We start from the raw sequence: 18,127 nt of genomic DNA on the forward strand, positions 1-18,127 counted from the left end.
CCCCTTACCCCATCTGTAGGGCAGCGATTCCCACTCTTTGTCCTTGAGTTTATCAGGACTGCCATTTGGTACCACTTATCACATTGGACTTTCCTGTTCTTGAGGAACTCGGCCCAGTTGAGACAAGGCCCAGAGGAACAGGGAAGACGCATTTGCAGGCCTTGGCTCGTGTCCCGACAGCTGACCCCCAGGAGGCTGGTGTGCGACCCTTGCTGGGTCATTGTCAGGGTGCCCTGCAGGTGTTTTCACAAATAGCTGCAGTAACTCCTCTTTAGGACAGAGCGAGCTACCTGGGTGCAGCCCAGATCACTTTACTCTTCCACCCCTGAAGACCAGAAAGCTTTTTCCAGGGAGCCGCCCGAGGGTGTCTGATCCATCTCTTCCTAAATGGGAGCCCCAGTAAGCTTTGCCTGCACGTTTGCTCACCTGACTCAGGTTGGTTGCCATTACCAGCTGAAACCTAGTGTCCAGCATCTTTTGTGATTTGTGACTGCATTCTGCCAAGGACAGGGCTTATCTGGGCTCAGAATCCAGGTGCAAGTCATCCCCAGATGCAAGGTTCTAGGCTCAGAACACAGATGCAAGCGGGACATAAATGGGTCCTTAAGGGATACACTGGTCTGAGCCTCCACGTCCTCAAGCCCACTCCTTCCTTTTGCTCTGCAGGTAGGGCCCCCCCTTGCTGTGTCTCCCCTTTCGCCTCCTCTCCCCACGCCCTCCCTCTCATCGCTTCAATCCTTGTTCAAGTCAGCACACCAGATATGAAGCCGTCTTTAGCAGACCAGAGGGGCCTGTCTCCTGACCGACTCACCATGACTGATCCCCCATGTACTCAGCAGGGTATTGTGCCTTTGAGATTTCCCTGGGGAAGGGTCCCGTTTATAAAAGCTTGGCAGCACTCAAAGAGCTAAGACATCTCTTAGCATTCTAGATGACCAAGTCTTGCAAACTTGTACCAGATGTATTCAGGATCATCTGACCTTTACTCACCCCACCACCTCTTGAGTGACATCTTCTGAGAAGCCAGCCACCCGCCCTCTCCAGCAAGGTTTTTTTTTTTTTTGAACAAAAATTGATGGTCATTCTCCTCCTTCAAGGGGTACCTACTGGAGAAGACTCCTTTAGCATATGACCACCTTTCTATAAGATCTGGATGAATCCATGTAATTAAGCTCGTCTTTCCCCCTTACCTAGAAGGTGGCTAGTCCCAGCTCGTAACTGCACTAGAAATGAGGCCAGGATTTCAAGAGGGAGTTGGCTGGTGTGTGTATACTCACCGCACCCTAGGTAGCCATTCAAGGTAGGGAGGGACCACTTTAAGCTGTCACTCTTGCTGGACAGCTGTGGGGGTTGCAGGGAGTGGCTGGAACACTTTACCTGCTTAGCTGAAGCTATGCAGGTCTGTGGTAGTGAAGCCCAGGTTAGAGAGAGTGTATGCAGAGAAACTCGAAAGACCAATAGCCATGGGTGTCTTGCCCCAGGCAAAAATGTTTGCAAAGGTTAGAGTAGGGACAAACTCATTGCCATTCTGGTTCACGAAATCTTTAGGGTATCTAGGAATGATCCAGAGTCCGCTGGACAGCAGTTGGCTGCCTTAATCCTGCCTCCATGGGGTGACCCTAGGAAAGGGCCTCCTTAGAAGTCTAGAGGTCAGACAGTCCTGGGTCCCATTAGGTCACCAACTCCTATTAGAAAGTACTTAGCAACAGGGACAGCCGAGTGGCAACTCAGGCTAGAGGCCCTGTTGGCAACGCTGAAAGATGGTGACCGGAATGGTGGGCCCTAGCACCCAAACTGCTTCAGAGGAGGAGGGTGACCTGACAGTCATGTCAGGAAGCTAGATTGACATTGGAGCCACCTGTTGTGTGTTGACTCAGCCTGGTTCATTCTTTAGGTCAAGGGCGTTCTATAGCAGTAGGTGGTTAAGTTTTTGGGTGGTGGCTTCCCTTTTCCCTACTTGCAAGAAAGTGTTGAGTTGTGTCCCAGGATGTCTTATGCCCATTAGAAAAAGGATTAGCTAGGAGCAAGCATCTCACCTGAAAGCCAAGTTCAGATGGAAGTGTCTCCAGGGCAGTCTTTCATCCACTAGCCCTGTCAGGGATGCCCTATGTGCACCCCAGGAGGTACACTTCAGTAAGACCCCCTCCCAGGGCATGCTAGTGACATGTTTCTAGGTCAGATTAGGACCTGAGGTGTGTGTAGAGATGACGACATTTCTTAAAGCCAGAACCTCCAACTATGGTTCCTATTGCAAAAATAGCCCAGCAGCTTTACTCAAGTCCATCTCCTTAAAGTTCCTGGTCAAGAAGTCTGTGGAACATCCCCTTGTACGGGATTAAGGCCATGAGTGAAGCATCCCATCATCCTAATCCATACCTGGACTCCCCCAGGTATCCCAAGTGATGTCTGAAGGATTTTTAGTGCACCATAGGTGGTTAGAGCAGATGGTTTAAGCAGAGATCCTAAAGTTAACCCCAAACCCTGGACTGTGTTGCCTTTGGATTTAGGGATTATTGGCATCAGGTTTGCCGTTTCAGGTCATTTGTCATTTTACGAGCCATTTTATCTGGGGGTTCCGAGTTTAGATTCCGAGGCAAGGCTGCTTAGTTGACCATGAGCGCTTGTGCCTGCTGTCAACCCCACTCCAGCTCAGACTCCGGAGCAGCTACTGAGAGTCCTCTTGAGGCTATAAAGCTGCTGCATGCAGACAAGCGGCTGCTCTCCTCAGAGGGAGGGCCTCCTCAGTGTGCCTCCTGTTACCCAGAAGGAGCCCCTTGCATGACGTTCCAGTGGGTGGCGGTCCTTGGACTTTGTGTGGACCTGTCCTTTTAGGGACAGTTCGTTCTCAATTTGATAATGCGTTAGCCTGGGACTCAAGTTTCAGCTTAATGGCACCCTGATATATTGATGGCTTGTGGCTCATCAACATGGCAGAATCAGGCTTTGACACTGTTTCCTTGAAGTGTCCCCCCCTCGCCACTGTAAGCTTCCATCTTAAGTGGTTTAATTTTTCTCGTTAGTTTTTAGCCACAGGGGCTCATGCATTAACCTCTGACCAAAGGCTGCCCCATCTACATGATCTATTCGAGTCCAAGACCACTGAGGGTTTATGGGAAGAACAGGTTCCTATTGGATATGGATTTCCAGGTTTAAAGAAAGGACATTGGACAAGGAAAGAGCCTCTTCATGAACTAAGTTTAAGGTGTATTTGATAAGTTCAGAGCTGGGTCTGGCTCAGCCTCATACACCCCTCACTGAGACACATAAAGTCTGGGCTTAGCTTCAGGGGTTCTAACCCAGGAATTGTGATCACAACTAGTCTATTATTTTCTCCAAACAGAGCCAGTTGTGGCCAAATTTGACAGCAATACCTGCTGCTACTTTGCTGATTACTAAGGCCTCAAAGTTAACCTTGAAACGAGGTCATGAGGTTCAGACACCAAGTCCGGGCAGTTTATGAAGGGTCAACACGGGTTCACAGGGGAAGGGAGGATATGTCAGGCCATCTTGTTAGGGCATTAGATCAACCCCACTTTTGGTCCAGTCCTAGAAGTTACCTCTTGAGCACCAAGGTCGAGTAGCTCTGGAGATGGGCATTTTGAAGAAGTCTTCACAAAGGCCAGATGCACAGTGGTCAGTGGCTCTAGTATCATAGAGCCAAGTGCCCTCCCCCCATCTGAAAGGTCAACTCCCTGTCCTGATTACAAGACCTGAATAAGGTCAGCAAGTCTTGAACTTCTACAGATTATGTTTCTAGAACATGTTCTAGAACATACCATGGCCATGCTATATGACAAGAAAGAGGGATGTTCACAGTTAAGCACTCTCCATGAACTATAAGGATTATAGCTTCTGGAGAGGACCAGCTTCTAAGGTGGGTGTAGTTCACTGCAGGGGATCCCAAGAAGGTGGCTCTTAGCAAAGGCAGTAGACGGTCAAATAAGACTGCAAGTTTACATCCCAGTCACAAGCCCCCACACAGCTAAGTTCACATTTAATACTTTTGATAAGTACTAAGTATTCCTCTATGGAGATACAGAAACAGGATAAGTGGGGACACTACGTTGATTCAGAACGGCTCACAGGTACAAGATTCCCAGTGATCGATGCAGACATATCCCCATGACACCACCCCTTAAGGTGCACCCACTGGGACCCGACAAGGGCCACTCTCTGGCATGAGTTCCTGGGACTGTTTACAGGTTCAGTATTTTTCCCCAGGATGGATACTAAGCTTAGTTTGAATTAAAATCCATTAGGTGTCTCAGGACACGATTTCCACTTGGGCTCCCAAAGTCCTCCAGAGCGATCACAGGCCACTGTTTCTTGCAACAAGCAAGTTTATCCAGCTCTTGGAAGTTGAAACTAGTTTGATATCTTGCCCTTGGGACAGGAAAGCCAACTACGTTCTCCAGCAAATCCTAGCCACCTAGCACCAGGAGACTCGGAGTCCTAACTTCCCATTTAGGCACCCAAATGGCCCCAACCAGCAGCCCAAGTCGTCCTTTTGGGGTACTTAGGTCAACCCTTAAGCACTGCTTGGTTTGGAGATATAGACCATGGATAATGAACTTGGTCAAGCCCCAGAAGTTTAGGTGGAATTCCCTTTTTTGATACATTTCTTATAGAAGTATAACCAGGAAGACAGGTTGTCTATGGAGAGTTATCAAGAGACCAACTTCAGCCTAAATAAGGACCCTCAGGGGATACTGGCCCCAACTGCTTTAGAGTTGGAGTTGAGAGCTACCAGCTGTCATGCGGCATTAACTGGAGGGACAGTTTCTGCTTCTAAGAGACTCAGTGCACTCAAGGACAACCCGGCATGATGCATGACGTGTGCATCCTCATGGCTATTGTCAGCTGTGGCCAAGACAGGCACGCTGAGGCAGGGGGACAGGGTCTCCCCAGTGTCTTCAATTCCTGCCAGAGGTGACCTCCTATCTGGAAGGCTACGTGACTTTCCAGATGCAGGAGTAAGCCCCCCCCTCCAGCTGTTAGGCAGTGGAAGATGGGGACCAACAGATAAATGGTCCTCGTCGCACCTCTAGGGTACTTGCCGACTCCCAGATTGCCCCATTGGGAAGCCCAGTCAGATTAGTCCACCTTGTTCTGCCATTTAAGCAACTTCCTCCTGTGCCTCAAGGTCACCTTGAGAAACCCTTATGCTTGACCCCTAAACGCGGGCCAGGTTTCACTTTCAAATGTCAGGATTTAAGGATACTCACATTAGGAGGCCAGGGCACTGGTCCCCCAAGGGGAAGCAAGATCCAGCATGGCAGACATTCTGCCTGTAGCTTGGAAGGTGCCGGTGACCTCGTTTTGTGATTGATGCATTGAAGGGCAACATAAGGTTGTTCAGTGTTTTAGTGGACTGTCCTGATAGGTAAGAAAGCTCACTTACAGGGCATCAGGGTTGGGGAGGGAAGTCAGGATCAGGACGTCACATGCCCACTGTCCAGTCCTGGAGGTGTTAACGCCAAGCCCCGAGCCTTTAGGCACACTTCTCCAGTAGCCAGAGAAGCCCTGGTTAGTCCTTTCAATGATCCCAGCTGATTGCTAAGAACTTCAACCAGGAGCCTGCTCAAGGTTAGGAGCAAGGTCAAAGAAAATCATCTTCATTGACCTTGTGTAAGGCCAAGGGCTACAGCTTCTTTAGGAGACAGCTCGGTTTAGAAAGATGACAAAGTCTTAAGAGGCCCACGTACCTGCAGATCCCACTCACCCGACCCCCGTGCAGCACAGGTGGGGTAGGTATGCCTTCTCATTAAGGAAAGGCTTCTAGGATTTGAAGCCAGCTCAGCCCAGGACTCATCCTTACTGCTTGACCTGGCATCTCGTTTTAGACCAGATATGAGATGAACTGAAATCCCCTTCAAGGGCTGCAATTGGGGGGAACTTACGACCTCATAGTTGACAGTCAGGAAGTGTCCAACATGGACAAGTCCCAGGCACAACCACAACAAGTTGGTCAAGAGGTCCTCAAAGCTCCCTCCTGGCTCTAGGGCCTCTGTGGTGGACAGCTTTGTCCATTGTGTGAGAGGTGGCGGGGACACTCAAATGTTCCACATAAGCCCTATCAGTGTGCAAGTTCCTTAAGAATGTCCTGCCATGGGCACCCTCTTCTACGGGGAGGCTGGCTTCCTTTACCATACTGAATAGAGCCCTCGCTGCAGCTGGGCATGCTAGCCCATTGGGTGATTAACCCATCGCCTCCTGAACCGTCATTTGTTCTAATTAGAATAGCCAGAGATCCAGCCGAGCCCCATGATGCTGGATGGGCATCATGAGCACCCCACCAAACCATCTGCCACATCACCATTCTTGCAGGGACCCAATTCAGAGAGTCAGCCCCATGATCTAGAGTGTTTAGAGGTGAAGATGAACCTCAGGGTTCCCTTTTGCCAAGGTAAGTTGCAGGTTTTTCTCCTGGAGCTTCTTGTAACTGGGAGTGATCCACAGGTGGGCGGAGGGGCGAGCATGAGAACCAGCAAGGCTCCCAGGAGCTCGAGGGTTAACCCACTGCACCTGCAGGTTTGTGGTCCCTGATTATTTACTGCATGTGTGGACTTCACTAGCAGGACTTGCAGTACTGGAGCCTTGAGCTTGGAGTAAGGCTAACACATTGACAGTTAACCACACCACCCCCGGCCCCCAGGCCAGCTTCCCCAGGGGCTTAAGTCTTGGGGTTTGCAGACCAAAAAGGCAAGACTTCCTCCTCCCAGAGCAGGTGCCCTGTGCCCGGCCCCCTCCCCTTCCTAGGGGAGACCTCATTTGCTGCAGGGTCCCCTGTTGCTTGTCAGTGGAAGCTTTAGTTTTAAGCCATCTTGGGCTCCCAACTCCCTTTCCAGCATATAAGGAGCTGAGATTGCAAGACTGGAGAAAATATTCAAGTCAGAAGCAAAGAGGCATGTGGGGGGACTGAGGACACAGCCAGGGCTTCCTCAGTAGCTGGGGACAATATGCAGACCCAGGAGGGGATAAGATGGCCACCTTAGGCTCAGCCCTCCGAGTTCTCCCCCAGGTTAGCTCTTGGAGGTGAAGCCAGGCCTTATAGGCTTCAGAGAGTCAGCCCCGTGATCTAGAGTGAGACTATCATTGGAGCAGTACTGTCACTCAGGCAACGAAGCTAGGTACTGCAGTCACTGTAGGTATGGTGGAGTGGCAGAGAGGTGAGAGCTCTCCAGATGCCTTTGGGCAACTTGAGTTGATGCTCCAGAGCAGGATATCCTCCTCCAGCAGGATAAAGCTTAGAATGCCCCCCCCCCCACCCCATCAGTCGCTAGGACAGACCTGACTTCAGCTGTAACAGACTTGGGAAAAGAGATGCTTATGAAGCCAGCTTCACAGGGTTTAGGACAGAGGCTTTTTCAAAAAGAAAGGAACCTGCTAACTAAACCCAGGCCAGAATCCTTCCCTGGGCCTTCTCTCTCCTCCCCCACTCCAGTTGGTGAGCTCAGAGCCCAGAGTCCCTGCAAAGGTAGAGAGCAACAGAGCTTCAAGGCAAGTTGCATGTGTGAGGAGCCCAGGCTAGGAACATGGTGTTTGGGAGCTTAGTGCATATCACCTGGCAGGTCTGCCAGAAAAGCTCCTGTTCTCATTACCCACACTCGTGGGACACACCATTATGTCCCAAAGTGATCCTGTAGGTAGGCAAGATCAGTAAGTTTGAGCAACTTGACTAAGAAGCAGAGAAGATGCTTTTGAGAGTTGAGTAAGAGCAAGATTTTACAAGCAGAGTGCAACCCCCCGCCCCCCCTCCCCATGACTCAGCTCCCTCCCCTCTTGGTCCTTCCCCCTCCCTAGAACTTGGCTCATAGGATGCCAGAGCCCAGTGAAACTTCGCTCCAGAGACAGACCCGTCCCTCGAGTGCTCAATCCCCTGGATTCAGATTTTAAACATCCCTCCCGTCTCTAAAAACCTAAGTGTTCTTTTTTCTTCCCTGGATCAGAAAATGTTGAACTTCTCATTTTGCCCAAGCAGTGGAACAGCGAAAGAGAGAGAGAGAGAGAGAGAGAGAGAGAGAGAGAGAGAGAGAGAGACCAGCAAGATGACCCACACCCAGTCCCACCTCAGAGCAAAGCAGAGCAGAGACAGCCTCTGAAGCCAGAGAGGGTCCTTTTAACCCCCCCCACTGGGTGTGATCCTCACGCCCACTGACTGGCTGCCCTCCTCCCAAATGCCCATCAGTTGGGCCCCAGGAGCAGCTCCTGGAGGTATTCCAGTCCAGGTGCTGCTTGTAAGCCCAGCTCCCCCTGTTGTCTGTGATTGTCCACCGCATGGTCTTCCACTCTCGAACATATTCCATGTGGACAAATGGCCCTCGAATACAAACAGCAGTTGAGTGGGCTCCCCAGAGCCTGACCAGCCCCCAGCTAACAAAGCCATCTCAGCCCCCAGCTCCTTCCTGTCACCCCAAGCATCATCCTCTAGCCACCTGAGTGTTGTTTGCTTCCTTTAACTTAGGGTGCTCTCTGGATAGCTGGAGGTGGGGGTTTTCATCTGTGCTTTGATCTAAGTCCTTATTAAACTATCATACTTTAATCCACACCACCCTTTCTCCAAACCCCGGCTCGGACGCTATCTTTGAACTCTGGATTGGTTCATTTGCCTTTGCTTGCCTCTGTTTCCCCATCAGAAACCAGGGTAATCCTCAAAACCTAGGGGTGGCAGAAAGATCAAGTGAGTTAGAGCAACAGGACCTGGTAATTAAGTCCTTTCTGAGGGTCGGTTCATTGCGTCATTGTATGTGTTAATTTGCTTCAGGCGGGCACCTGGAGAAGGTTCTCTTATTATAGGAATCAAAAATGCAAAGGTTAAGACACACACAACAAGGTCACCCAGTAAGAGACCAAAAGATCTGGTTTTCAGCTTGGGTCTAGCTGTTTCCAAAATCCTACAATATAGGAGCCCGTATTGTATTTCTGTGAAACCCCTTGAATTGCAAGGGCTTCTCCTAGTTGCAGTGCAGAGGAATTTGCCCAAGTCCAGGTTTCCCCTATTTATAACCCTTCTGATTGTGTGCCCTTTGATCACATCGACTCTCAGGACGTCCTATTTCTAGACTGAAGAGGGGACGTGGGGACGTGATATAGTGGATGAGCCTTGTGGGTACACACCTTCCTAGAAGGTGGCCACAGATCCTTTTCAGAACTATGCGAGACAGGACACCAGAAAGGTGGCCCTTCCAGTCCTCTTGTTGTTAACGATTAAACTTAAGTAATCTCAGGAGGATAGGGAGTCTAGGGAATATGCAGTAAATATGAGAGTTGCTAAACTGTAGCTCCGAGAAACAGAGGTTTTCAGATTTTTTTGTCTAGTCCTTCACTTATTTTGTCTATAGTGCCCACAGTGGTGCCTACACATAGTAAGTGTTCAGTAAACACTTTGTCTTGGTAAATAGCAAGGAGCCGAGAACACAAGAGATAGTGCCCCAGAATGGATCAAGAGGTGAGCTTTGACACCAGACAGATGTGAACTCAGAGTCGTGCTGCATCCAGGTTTGCCTGGGACCATCCCAGGGACATGACGTGGGGAGTTTTGCATCCCAGGAAAACCCTCAGTCTGGGTAAAAGAGGAGAGTGGGCCACCATATCCATGAATCACTAGATACTTGACCTTGTGACAATTCCTTCCCTTCCCTGGCCTCAGTTTCCTAGGCTGTAAAGTGGGGTGGCAATATTAAGTACCTCGTGGGTTACAGGAGGATGAAATGAGATAATGCCCCTTAGTGCTGAGCACCTACTAAGTTCTACCGGGTAGTCATTGTTCACACCACCATTACTTCTATTGACTTCTGGGTCTTGGAAATGTATCTCGCTTCCTAACAGATGCTCCTGGGCCTATTTGAATTAAGGTCCTTGGTTTTATGAGAGGAGGGAAGTGAGCCACAGGAAAGCCCAATACATCAGGGACGGTGTCTCTTGGACATTTTCCCCTGCAGAGATGGGATCTCCCTGCCCCAGCCCAGGCTGCGCTCTGAGCAATCATATCTGGTGGCTCTGTGCTGATTGCCAACAGATGTTCCTCTAATGAACCTCACTGTAATCTCAGGGCCTTAATATAGTGCTGGGGCATGATAAGTTTGAAATATCTGTCATCGTGGCCTGCAAGGACCCTCTGCTCATTGTTCAAGTCTGTCTTCCTCTGAGGGTTTTGTGAAGGGGGATTTATTTTCTTCCATCCCCCCTTCGCCCCATACACCCCAAGCCCCAGTTACTGTCCAGATTCAAAGTCCGGTGTCAGAACCTTCTGCACAGTGTTCGGCCTCCTCTGATGGGGGGGGGGGGATGACAGAGGGAGGAGCTTGGGAGAAAGTGTGATTCAACCTTGGCCTGAAATCAATATTTCCAGGCTGCAGGCGTGCAGATTGCTGACTTTCTGGTGAGGAGCTGACTCCTGGGGGACCCAAGGCAGATGTCTCTGGAGCAGGAGGCAGAGTGGGCATTGAGGACAGGAAGGGGTGGTGGGAGGCAGCTGGAGGCTCAGTGGGGGACATCATTTACAAATGCTCTGGGGGCCTGGACAGGAGAGAAGGAGCCAAGGGTAGAGAGACATTTCTAGGGCCCTGTCTAGTCATGTCTGGTTCCTCTCCATGATGTCTGAGCCCCACATGGGCCAGGCCAACAAGCTTTACTGAAGATTTTCTATGTGCCAGGCACTGGGGACATAAAGTAGAGTCAAACCCAGAGCCTACCATGAGGACCACTCAAGAAACAGTTCACAGAGCGGGGGTTGGACATCCCACCTGGCATGGTCAGTCCATTGGCCGTTGGGATCCTATCAGAGGCTGGGTGTGATTTCTCAGAACATATGATCCCTGTCTTGAATGATAATGAGAACACAGGCTGAGCATTCCTAATGCAGATTTGACATCCCAAACCCAAAACTTCTTTTGATGGACTTTTAAAAAAATATATAATTTTGAATGTACATTCATTGGAACCATTAATGGGTTTCGTTGTGACATTTTATACATGCGTACCTGTGCTTTGATTGTACCAGTCCTTCCAATTTCCATCTCTCACTCTTCCTGCTCTCTCTGGTCCCCTTCCTTTTCCCTACAAGTCCCCTTTTACTTTTATATCATCTTGTTTTTATTTATTTTTCTCTATATTGCACCTAGCTTAGAAAACCATATTTTTTTTTTTCCTGGCTCCTACGAACTTTGCTTTACATATTGATCTACAGGTCACCCCACTTTCCTGCAGATGTTGGGATTTTTATTCTCTTTTATGGCTGAATAACACTCCACTGTGCATACAGACCCTATTTTCTTTTATCAGTCACCTACTGAAGGGCATCTCAGCTATTGTAAACAGTGCTGCTATGAATACAGGTATGCAGGTATCTCTTTTATGTGGACTTTGACTCCAAAACTTCCTGAGTGATGAAATGATGTTCAAGAGTTTGGGTTTGGGAGCCTTTCAGGTTTGGGATTTCTGGAGTAGAGAAACTCAACCAATGTGATTTTGGAGTCACTGGGCTCTAAAACCTAATTTTAACATTGCCACTAAGACATCCAAATGCCAGTTAATTAAATTTTCCAGTTGTTAGGATACTAGGGGGAAAACATCTATTTCCTTATAATACTCTTAAAGAAGATCTATTTAGCTCCACACTTAGGGAAAGAACGGAGCTGGGGTTTTCATCATATAATCAGAGCGACACAGAGAATTCAAAGAACCTGTTGCATAGAAATTTCTCATTTTGTCGGAATTAACCTGTGGTTTGTGGTCCTCCTCTCCGAAATAAGCTCTTCAGTCCTCTGATATTCACTCGGGGGAAGTTTAATCCACATAGAATTCACACTGCCCAGCAGCCATCCCAAAGAAATGACCTTAAAAGGACTTATTCCTGCATGGAAAATCACTGCCCGAGATATTTGAGGAGGACGGGAGCAAAGGTAGAAACCAAATGCTTCAATAAAGAGAGAGAACATAAATAACCTTCTTTGTGCACTTTTCCTGAATTAGACCTGGGGGTTGGCCATCGCTTTCTGCTAAGGGCTGCATAGTGAATATTTCAGCTTTGGGAAGCCCAACACGGTCCAGACTGCAACTACTGGGCTGTGCCCTTGGGAGGGAACAGCAGGTGTAGACAAGTACCCTGCTCTGGGGGTCAAGTACACTTTGTTTATAAACACAGATAGATAGTGGTCCCCTGAATTTGTTGGTACTAACCATCGGGAGGATTCGAACCTGGTGACCTTACCCATTGATTGGGAGGAGGGTCAAGTGGGTGCCACCTGTTCTTGACTTCCTGACTTCTTGCCCTGTGCTGGGAATACACCTTGATACTGTCACTTAGAGACCATGAAGCTGAGACATTAATTACGGACATAACAGCAATCACAACAGCAATAATAATTGCAGCAGTTATAAGGATCGAGCACCTGCTAGATGTCACACCCGGGCTAAGTTTTGTTAAAGTCTTGATTTTCAAAATATGGTCCCCAGATGAGCAGCACTGGGATCCCCTGGTACTGGGTAGAAATGCAGAAGCTGGGGCTTCCCACAACCCCTGGGGAATGGAAGTTTCCAGACACTTCTGCTCTCTGAGAATTTCGGCCAAGAAGATTCCAACACTTGAGGCTCAGCCTGGGCCTTGCCATGGGAGGGACAGCATGAAGGGTGAAGTGTGTTCAACAGTGACACAGAGGTCTGGGGTGTGAGCAGAGCAATGATGTCGTCAGAGGGGCGACCCTGCCTCTGAACTGAAGAGGACGGGTGGGAATGGACTCGCTGTAGGCCAGTAGCACTGTTCAGCATGGAAGCCAGACTCAAATCAGCAAGTTGCTGGGCAATCAAAATAATTTACAGCAGCTGTTTTCACCTGCTGGTTGTGAACAAAAAAGGGCAGGCACCCTACATTAACACGCACACACTCTCCCCAGAAAGAGGGAGCCACACAGCTGTACCTCTCCTCGCGGGGCACACAATAGCTTTTTCTTTTTCCTCTCTTGATGCCAATCATTATATGACTGCATTATTGTAACAACAGCAAACCACGTGTTGAAAGTTGGGTTTCCTGGTGATTTCTAGTAATTTTTTGGTTCATTCTTAAAAACACTGACACTCTAGAAGAAGCGCTTGAGGGTTGTCAGAGGCGGGCCCTGAGCCACCTTTCTCCTACATGGAGCTGCCTGCCTGAAGCTGGACAAATGTGGTCTCATTACTCTTCTGAGATCAGAGGAACTGGCCTTTGAGGAAAGCCAGGCTGGCTGAGCCAGGGGCCTCTGCAGGACCTCACTGTTGTCCCAAGAGACCCCGGCTGCCCTTTTAACCAGCGCTTCATCTTTGGGGTCTGAAGCCCAGCAGCTGGCATCCTTCCCGCCATCCTGTATCTCCTTGGGCACAAAGAGGGGACATCCTCTCAGCTGCAGACTGTAAAATCCCGATCCTCCCTTTTATCATGATGCTCTTATTTACCAGTGTGGATGCCACCAAGAAAGGAGGACAGTGGAGAAAAGGAAGCAGAGAACAGGGAAGAAATGAAGGAAGGGGAAAAAGAAGGAAGGCAGAAGGAAGGAAAGAAGAGGGAGGGAGATAACAAGAAGGAGCTCCCCATTTCTACCTGCTTGGGCTGCTCTGCATCTCAGAACTACATTTCCCAGGCTCCTTTGTGCTCCAGATAGGTTTGACCAATGGGAGGCCTTGGTGGTGGATGGGAGGAGCATTTCTACCCACCCATCTCTGCTCCCAGTCCACACTCCTTGGCCCCAGCAGCCCCCACTGTTCCCAGCTCCTTCTGGATGGTTCTGGATTATGGAAATACCACTTCCTCCTCCTGTTTCTTCAGTCCCAAGGGCAGAAGTAGCTTCTTCCTGCTGGTATTTGGGGAAGGTTAAGGTCCTCTATCAACTGTGTAACCAAATTCCTTTTACTAGATTCTCTGTGCTTAAAAATTCTGGAATGTTCTGCTGTGTTTCATTCTCTTTTCCTGAGTAGATCCTGACTGGTATGGATGGTCTCCTTCCTTAGCCCAGTTTTTAAATTGTGAAGGTCAGGTTGGTCTTCAATGGCATTCCCTTCTTTTCGGCGACCATCCTCCATTTTCCTGAGCACCTTATCTTGTCCCCATGGCCTCAATTCTGAACCTCTTCCATGTTCTCCTTGAATGTAACCTGTTCTCAAAGAAGCTTCACCACCATCTGCTAATTCGGACTAAGGCGTGAGTCACAGATAGCTTGACCTTCGCTAGGTATCTCTGCATTGGAACTCTAACACCCAGGTGAGACACTCGTACACCAACAGGACAGACAGCAGTAGGTAGAAGTCTCATCTCTTGCCTTTTAACCATGTTTGGGGGGCATGCAGTTCTACAGTGTCACATGCAATGGTGCTAACCTCTGTTCTGCGGGGAGGGAGAGCCAGGGAGTCATAAAGACAGGGGCTCAAAAATTTGAACATGAAGAAAACTCGAGTGACTGGTGAATTGTTAAAACACAGGTTTTATAGCTTCTGACTCAGTTGGACTGACAGCAAGCCCAAGCACACAAATTTCTAATACATTCTCAGCTAATAATGATGCAGCTGGTCTGGGGACTCCTCTTGGAGAACAACTGGGTTAAAATAGCAGTGTGTACTTACTGGGAGTTTGTTGCATACCAAGATCTATCTGTTTTAAATTATTTTCAAATATTAAATCACTGAATCCCCAGAATAACTAAATAAGGCCACTGAGGTGCAGAGACTGGACAGCATCTTGAAGTCATGCAACTCTCAGCTGGCAGACCTGGAATCTGGGTCTGGAAGGTCTGGCTCAGGAGTCTGTTCCTTTAACATGGGACATGAGGCTTCAGGGTGTCCCAAAGCCCTAAAAGGAAAGTGACCACAACACTCAGAATGACCAAGAGATCTTTTTGCAGCAACGCAACAGAAGAGAAAAGAGAGAAAGAGAAAGAGAGAGGCGGGGGGAGAGGAGAGCATGCGTGCAAGAGAGACAGAGAGATCAAGAGAGATAGAGACAGAGCAAGAGAACAAGAGAGACAGGGGCCCAGCAGGAGGGAGTTTTTATAGCCCAAATGTAACAGGGCCTCTGGGTCTGCAAGCTGCCTTGTTGGCACAAGGGGGGTTTGAGTGTTCAGCCTTGAATGGGGGTTGAATGTTCAGCTTTGATGCAAACAGGTGATAAAGGACCAGACAGAGGGGGGTTTGAGTGCGTGGGCCATCCTGCAGCTAATATTTGTTCAGCCTGCTCTGCAGATAACATAGTTCAGCCTGTTCTGCACCTAACAAGCCCAGGACACAGAAAATGGAGGAACTTGGATTCAGGTCTCATTCTAGCTATGGGGTCCTGGGCAAATCAGTGGGTCTCTTTGTGCCTCAGTTTCTTTATCTACAAGAGGGGGATCCTAACCTCTGTCACCTCATGATGCCATCAAGAGAGTTTCATGAGCAAATGAGGCAGTTGCAGATTCCTTGCTCCGTGACCCCTCTACCCACTCTGAGATCGCCCTCAGCTATAGTGGAGGGGTCCTGAGCTGGCTGGTAGCCTCGTCAGTCTGCTCTCCCTGGCTGCAGCCTGCTTAGCCTCCCTATCCCTCTCTGGGAAGGTTCCCAGGTGCCCTCTGGCTGGCTCCTTGGAGGAGCTGCAGGCAGCTGAGCCAGGGTATCCAGAGCTGTGATCTGCTTAGTCACATGTCTGTTGTCCTCCAACTTTCTTGTCCCCTTCTTTCTCTTCCATACCTCTGCTTCCCAGAATCACCTCCCAAATAAACCACCTGTACCCACGTCCCCATTTCAAGCTTTGGGGGAATCCACACAAAGACAGATGGCATGTGTCAATATTCAGCCCAATGCTTCCACACTGAATAAGAGGGATACAGCCTCTCACACATAAAGAATACCACCCCTAAATGCCAGGCACTTTACATGTATTATTTAAATGTCCCCAATAAATGCAGCTACTTTTTTTTTTTATCATGATTATCATTTATCTGTAAGTAAATGTAAAAGTAATTTTTTCCTCAAGTCATTTTTGTCCCCTTTGCTATATTTTATAATCACCCTTCTTTATAGCACTTTTGGCTCTGAATGTATCTCATCTGTTTGTCTCTATGTTTATGGGTGGCCCCGTCCTCCCTGGAAGGTAAACCCAGGAGGGCAGGAATCCCAGCTACCCATTCTCACTGGAATCCCATCCTGGGAGACCAGCTGGACAGGCCTGTAGCAGGGCATCATGGGAGCAGGAACTATGCAAATCTGGCCTCAAGTCCCCACCGCTGCTGGATGCTTTACCCCATCCTGCCCCATGGCCTGTCTGACCTGGGGATGGAGAGGGAGATTCGCTGGGGCACAGCCCAGGGCTGCCTGACTGACTCTCGCCCTCCTTCTTGGTGGACTCCCCGGCCCACTGTTGAATGGCCTTTTGTTTCCCTGACCCTGGGGTCATCTGTTTTCAGAATGTGAAATATGGCCGCCTGGCCCAGGACAGAAGCCAGGGAGATAAGCACCAGGGAGGAGCCTCCCGTCCAACAAGCCGTGACTAATGATGATTGGGGTGTGTTTGGTGGGGCAGAAGAGACTGGGCTCCTGGTTTGCAGGGATTAACACTTGGTGGGATCATGCATCCATGGGCTCTGAGTTCTGTGTCCTCCGGCACTGGATTTGGCCCATATGAATAGGCCCTTGTGCTAGGGAGGGAGGGAACAAGGGAGGAAAAGAGGACAGAAGGGAGGGCAGAGAGGAAGAAAGAGAGGGAGGGAGGAAAAGATGTGCCTGTACACCTGTCCTTGAGCTTCCGTGTAATCAAATGAGTTCACATGTGTGGCGTGTTTGCTGTGGGGGCACTGACACCAATTTACATGCCTTGTCTTATTTAATCCTCTAAAAAAATCTATAAAATACAATCCATTTTGTAAGCCCATTTGACAAACATGGAAACCAATACTCTGGTGTTGTCTTCTGTGCACAAGTAATGGAAGCAGACGTGGAGCTCAGAGAAGGCATCCTTGGCTGGGAAGTGGGCGGAGCTCAGAGCCCTTCCTTATTGGCTGGGAAGTGGGCGGAGCTCAGAGCCCTTCCTTATTGGCTGGGAAGTGGGAGGAGCTCAGAGTAGTGGGTCCTTGGCCCCTGGGAAGTGGGAAGAGCTCAGAGCAGTGCCTCATTCGCTGGGAAAGGTCATGCCCGTGTTGGAGAGGGCCATCTCAGAAGAGCGGCGCCACACCCAAAGCCACAGGTGAGTGGCAGAGCCAGGATCTGAACTCAGGTCTGTCCCCACTGGACTCTCCATAACCACGGTCCTCTCTGGCCATCTTGGCACAACGGACAGTGGGTGGATTCAACGAGCCTTTATTGAGCATCTAAGATCTTCATTAGACCTCGTAGGCAGAGCCTGAGACCAGGGGTCACCCCAAGTCTTTGAGGGTGACCATAGGTGCAGGGGAGGCATCTGGTCTTTTCCAGGTCCAGCCTCAGTCTGCTGGCTCGTGGGGACGGGGCACTGCTGCCCTGAGGATACGGCTGGCCTTTGGACCCTGTGTCTACCAGGCATGGTGACCTGCTCCTGGCAGTGCGCGTGGGCAGAGCTGACCGCTCCCATGCTTGGACGGGGTGAGCCAGCAGCCCCTGCCCGCCCCGTGGCCCCGCACCCTGGGGGAAGCCCCGGGTACTCGACAGGGACAGGCTGTCGCAAACCTCCTGGCGAGAGGCCAAGCTGGGGGTGGTCAGCCTGGAGCCTGTGTAGCCCAGAGCCCAGCTCCTGGCCCCCGCCTGACCCCAGCCCACGGGCCCCTCTCACCCCCGCTTTGGAGAAGGTCAAAAAGAAGCAGGGAGGTGGGACCCGCGGCCAACAGAGGAGAGAGTTAATGGCCCCGGTACTGTCTGACATTTGGGCTTCTCTCTGTGGGAAATGCACTAATTACTCCCGATCACTCAGAACCTGGCTTAACTACCACTTGGATTTTATGGAGTGCTTTGGGGCTGCCATTTCTGGGTGACCTCTCGAGACCACAGTGGCAGAAGACAAACCCGCTGGTCTCCAGCTGGCGCTTGGTGAGGCTGCTCTGCCCACATGCTATGCCTGACAGTCACACATGGACAGCTGCTCCATACTCCCTTCCCCCCCAGGGAGGCACCACAGGTCCTTCCTACCTGGCAGATGAGAAAACAGAGGTTCTGGGAGGCT

Source organism: Spermophilus citellus, assembly GCF_964194105.1.
Source record: "Spermophilus citellus genome assembly, chromosome: 3".
NCBI classification, from domain to species: Eukaryota; Metazoa; Chordata; class Mammalia; order Rodentia; family Sciuridae; genus Spermophilus; species Spermophilus citellus.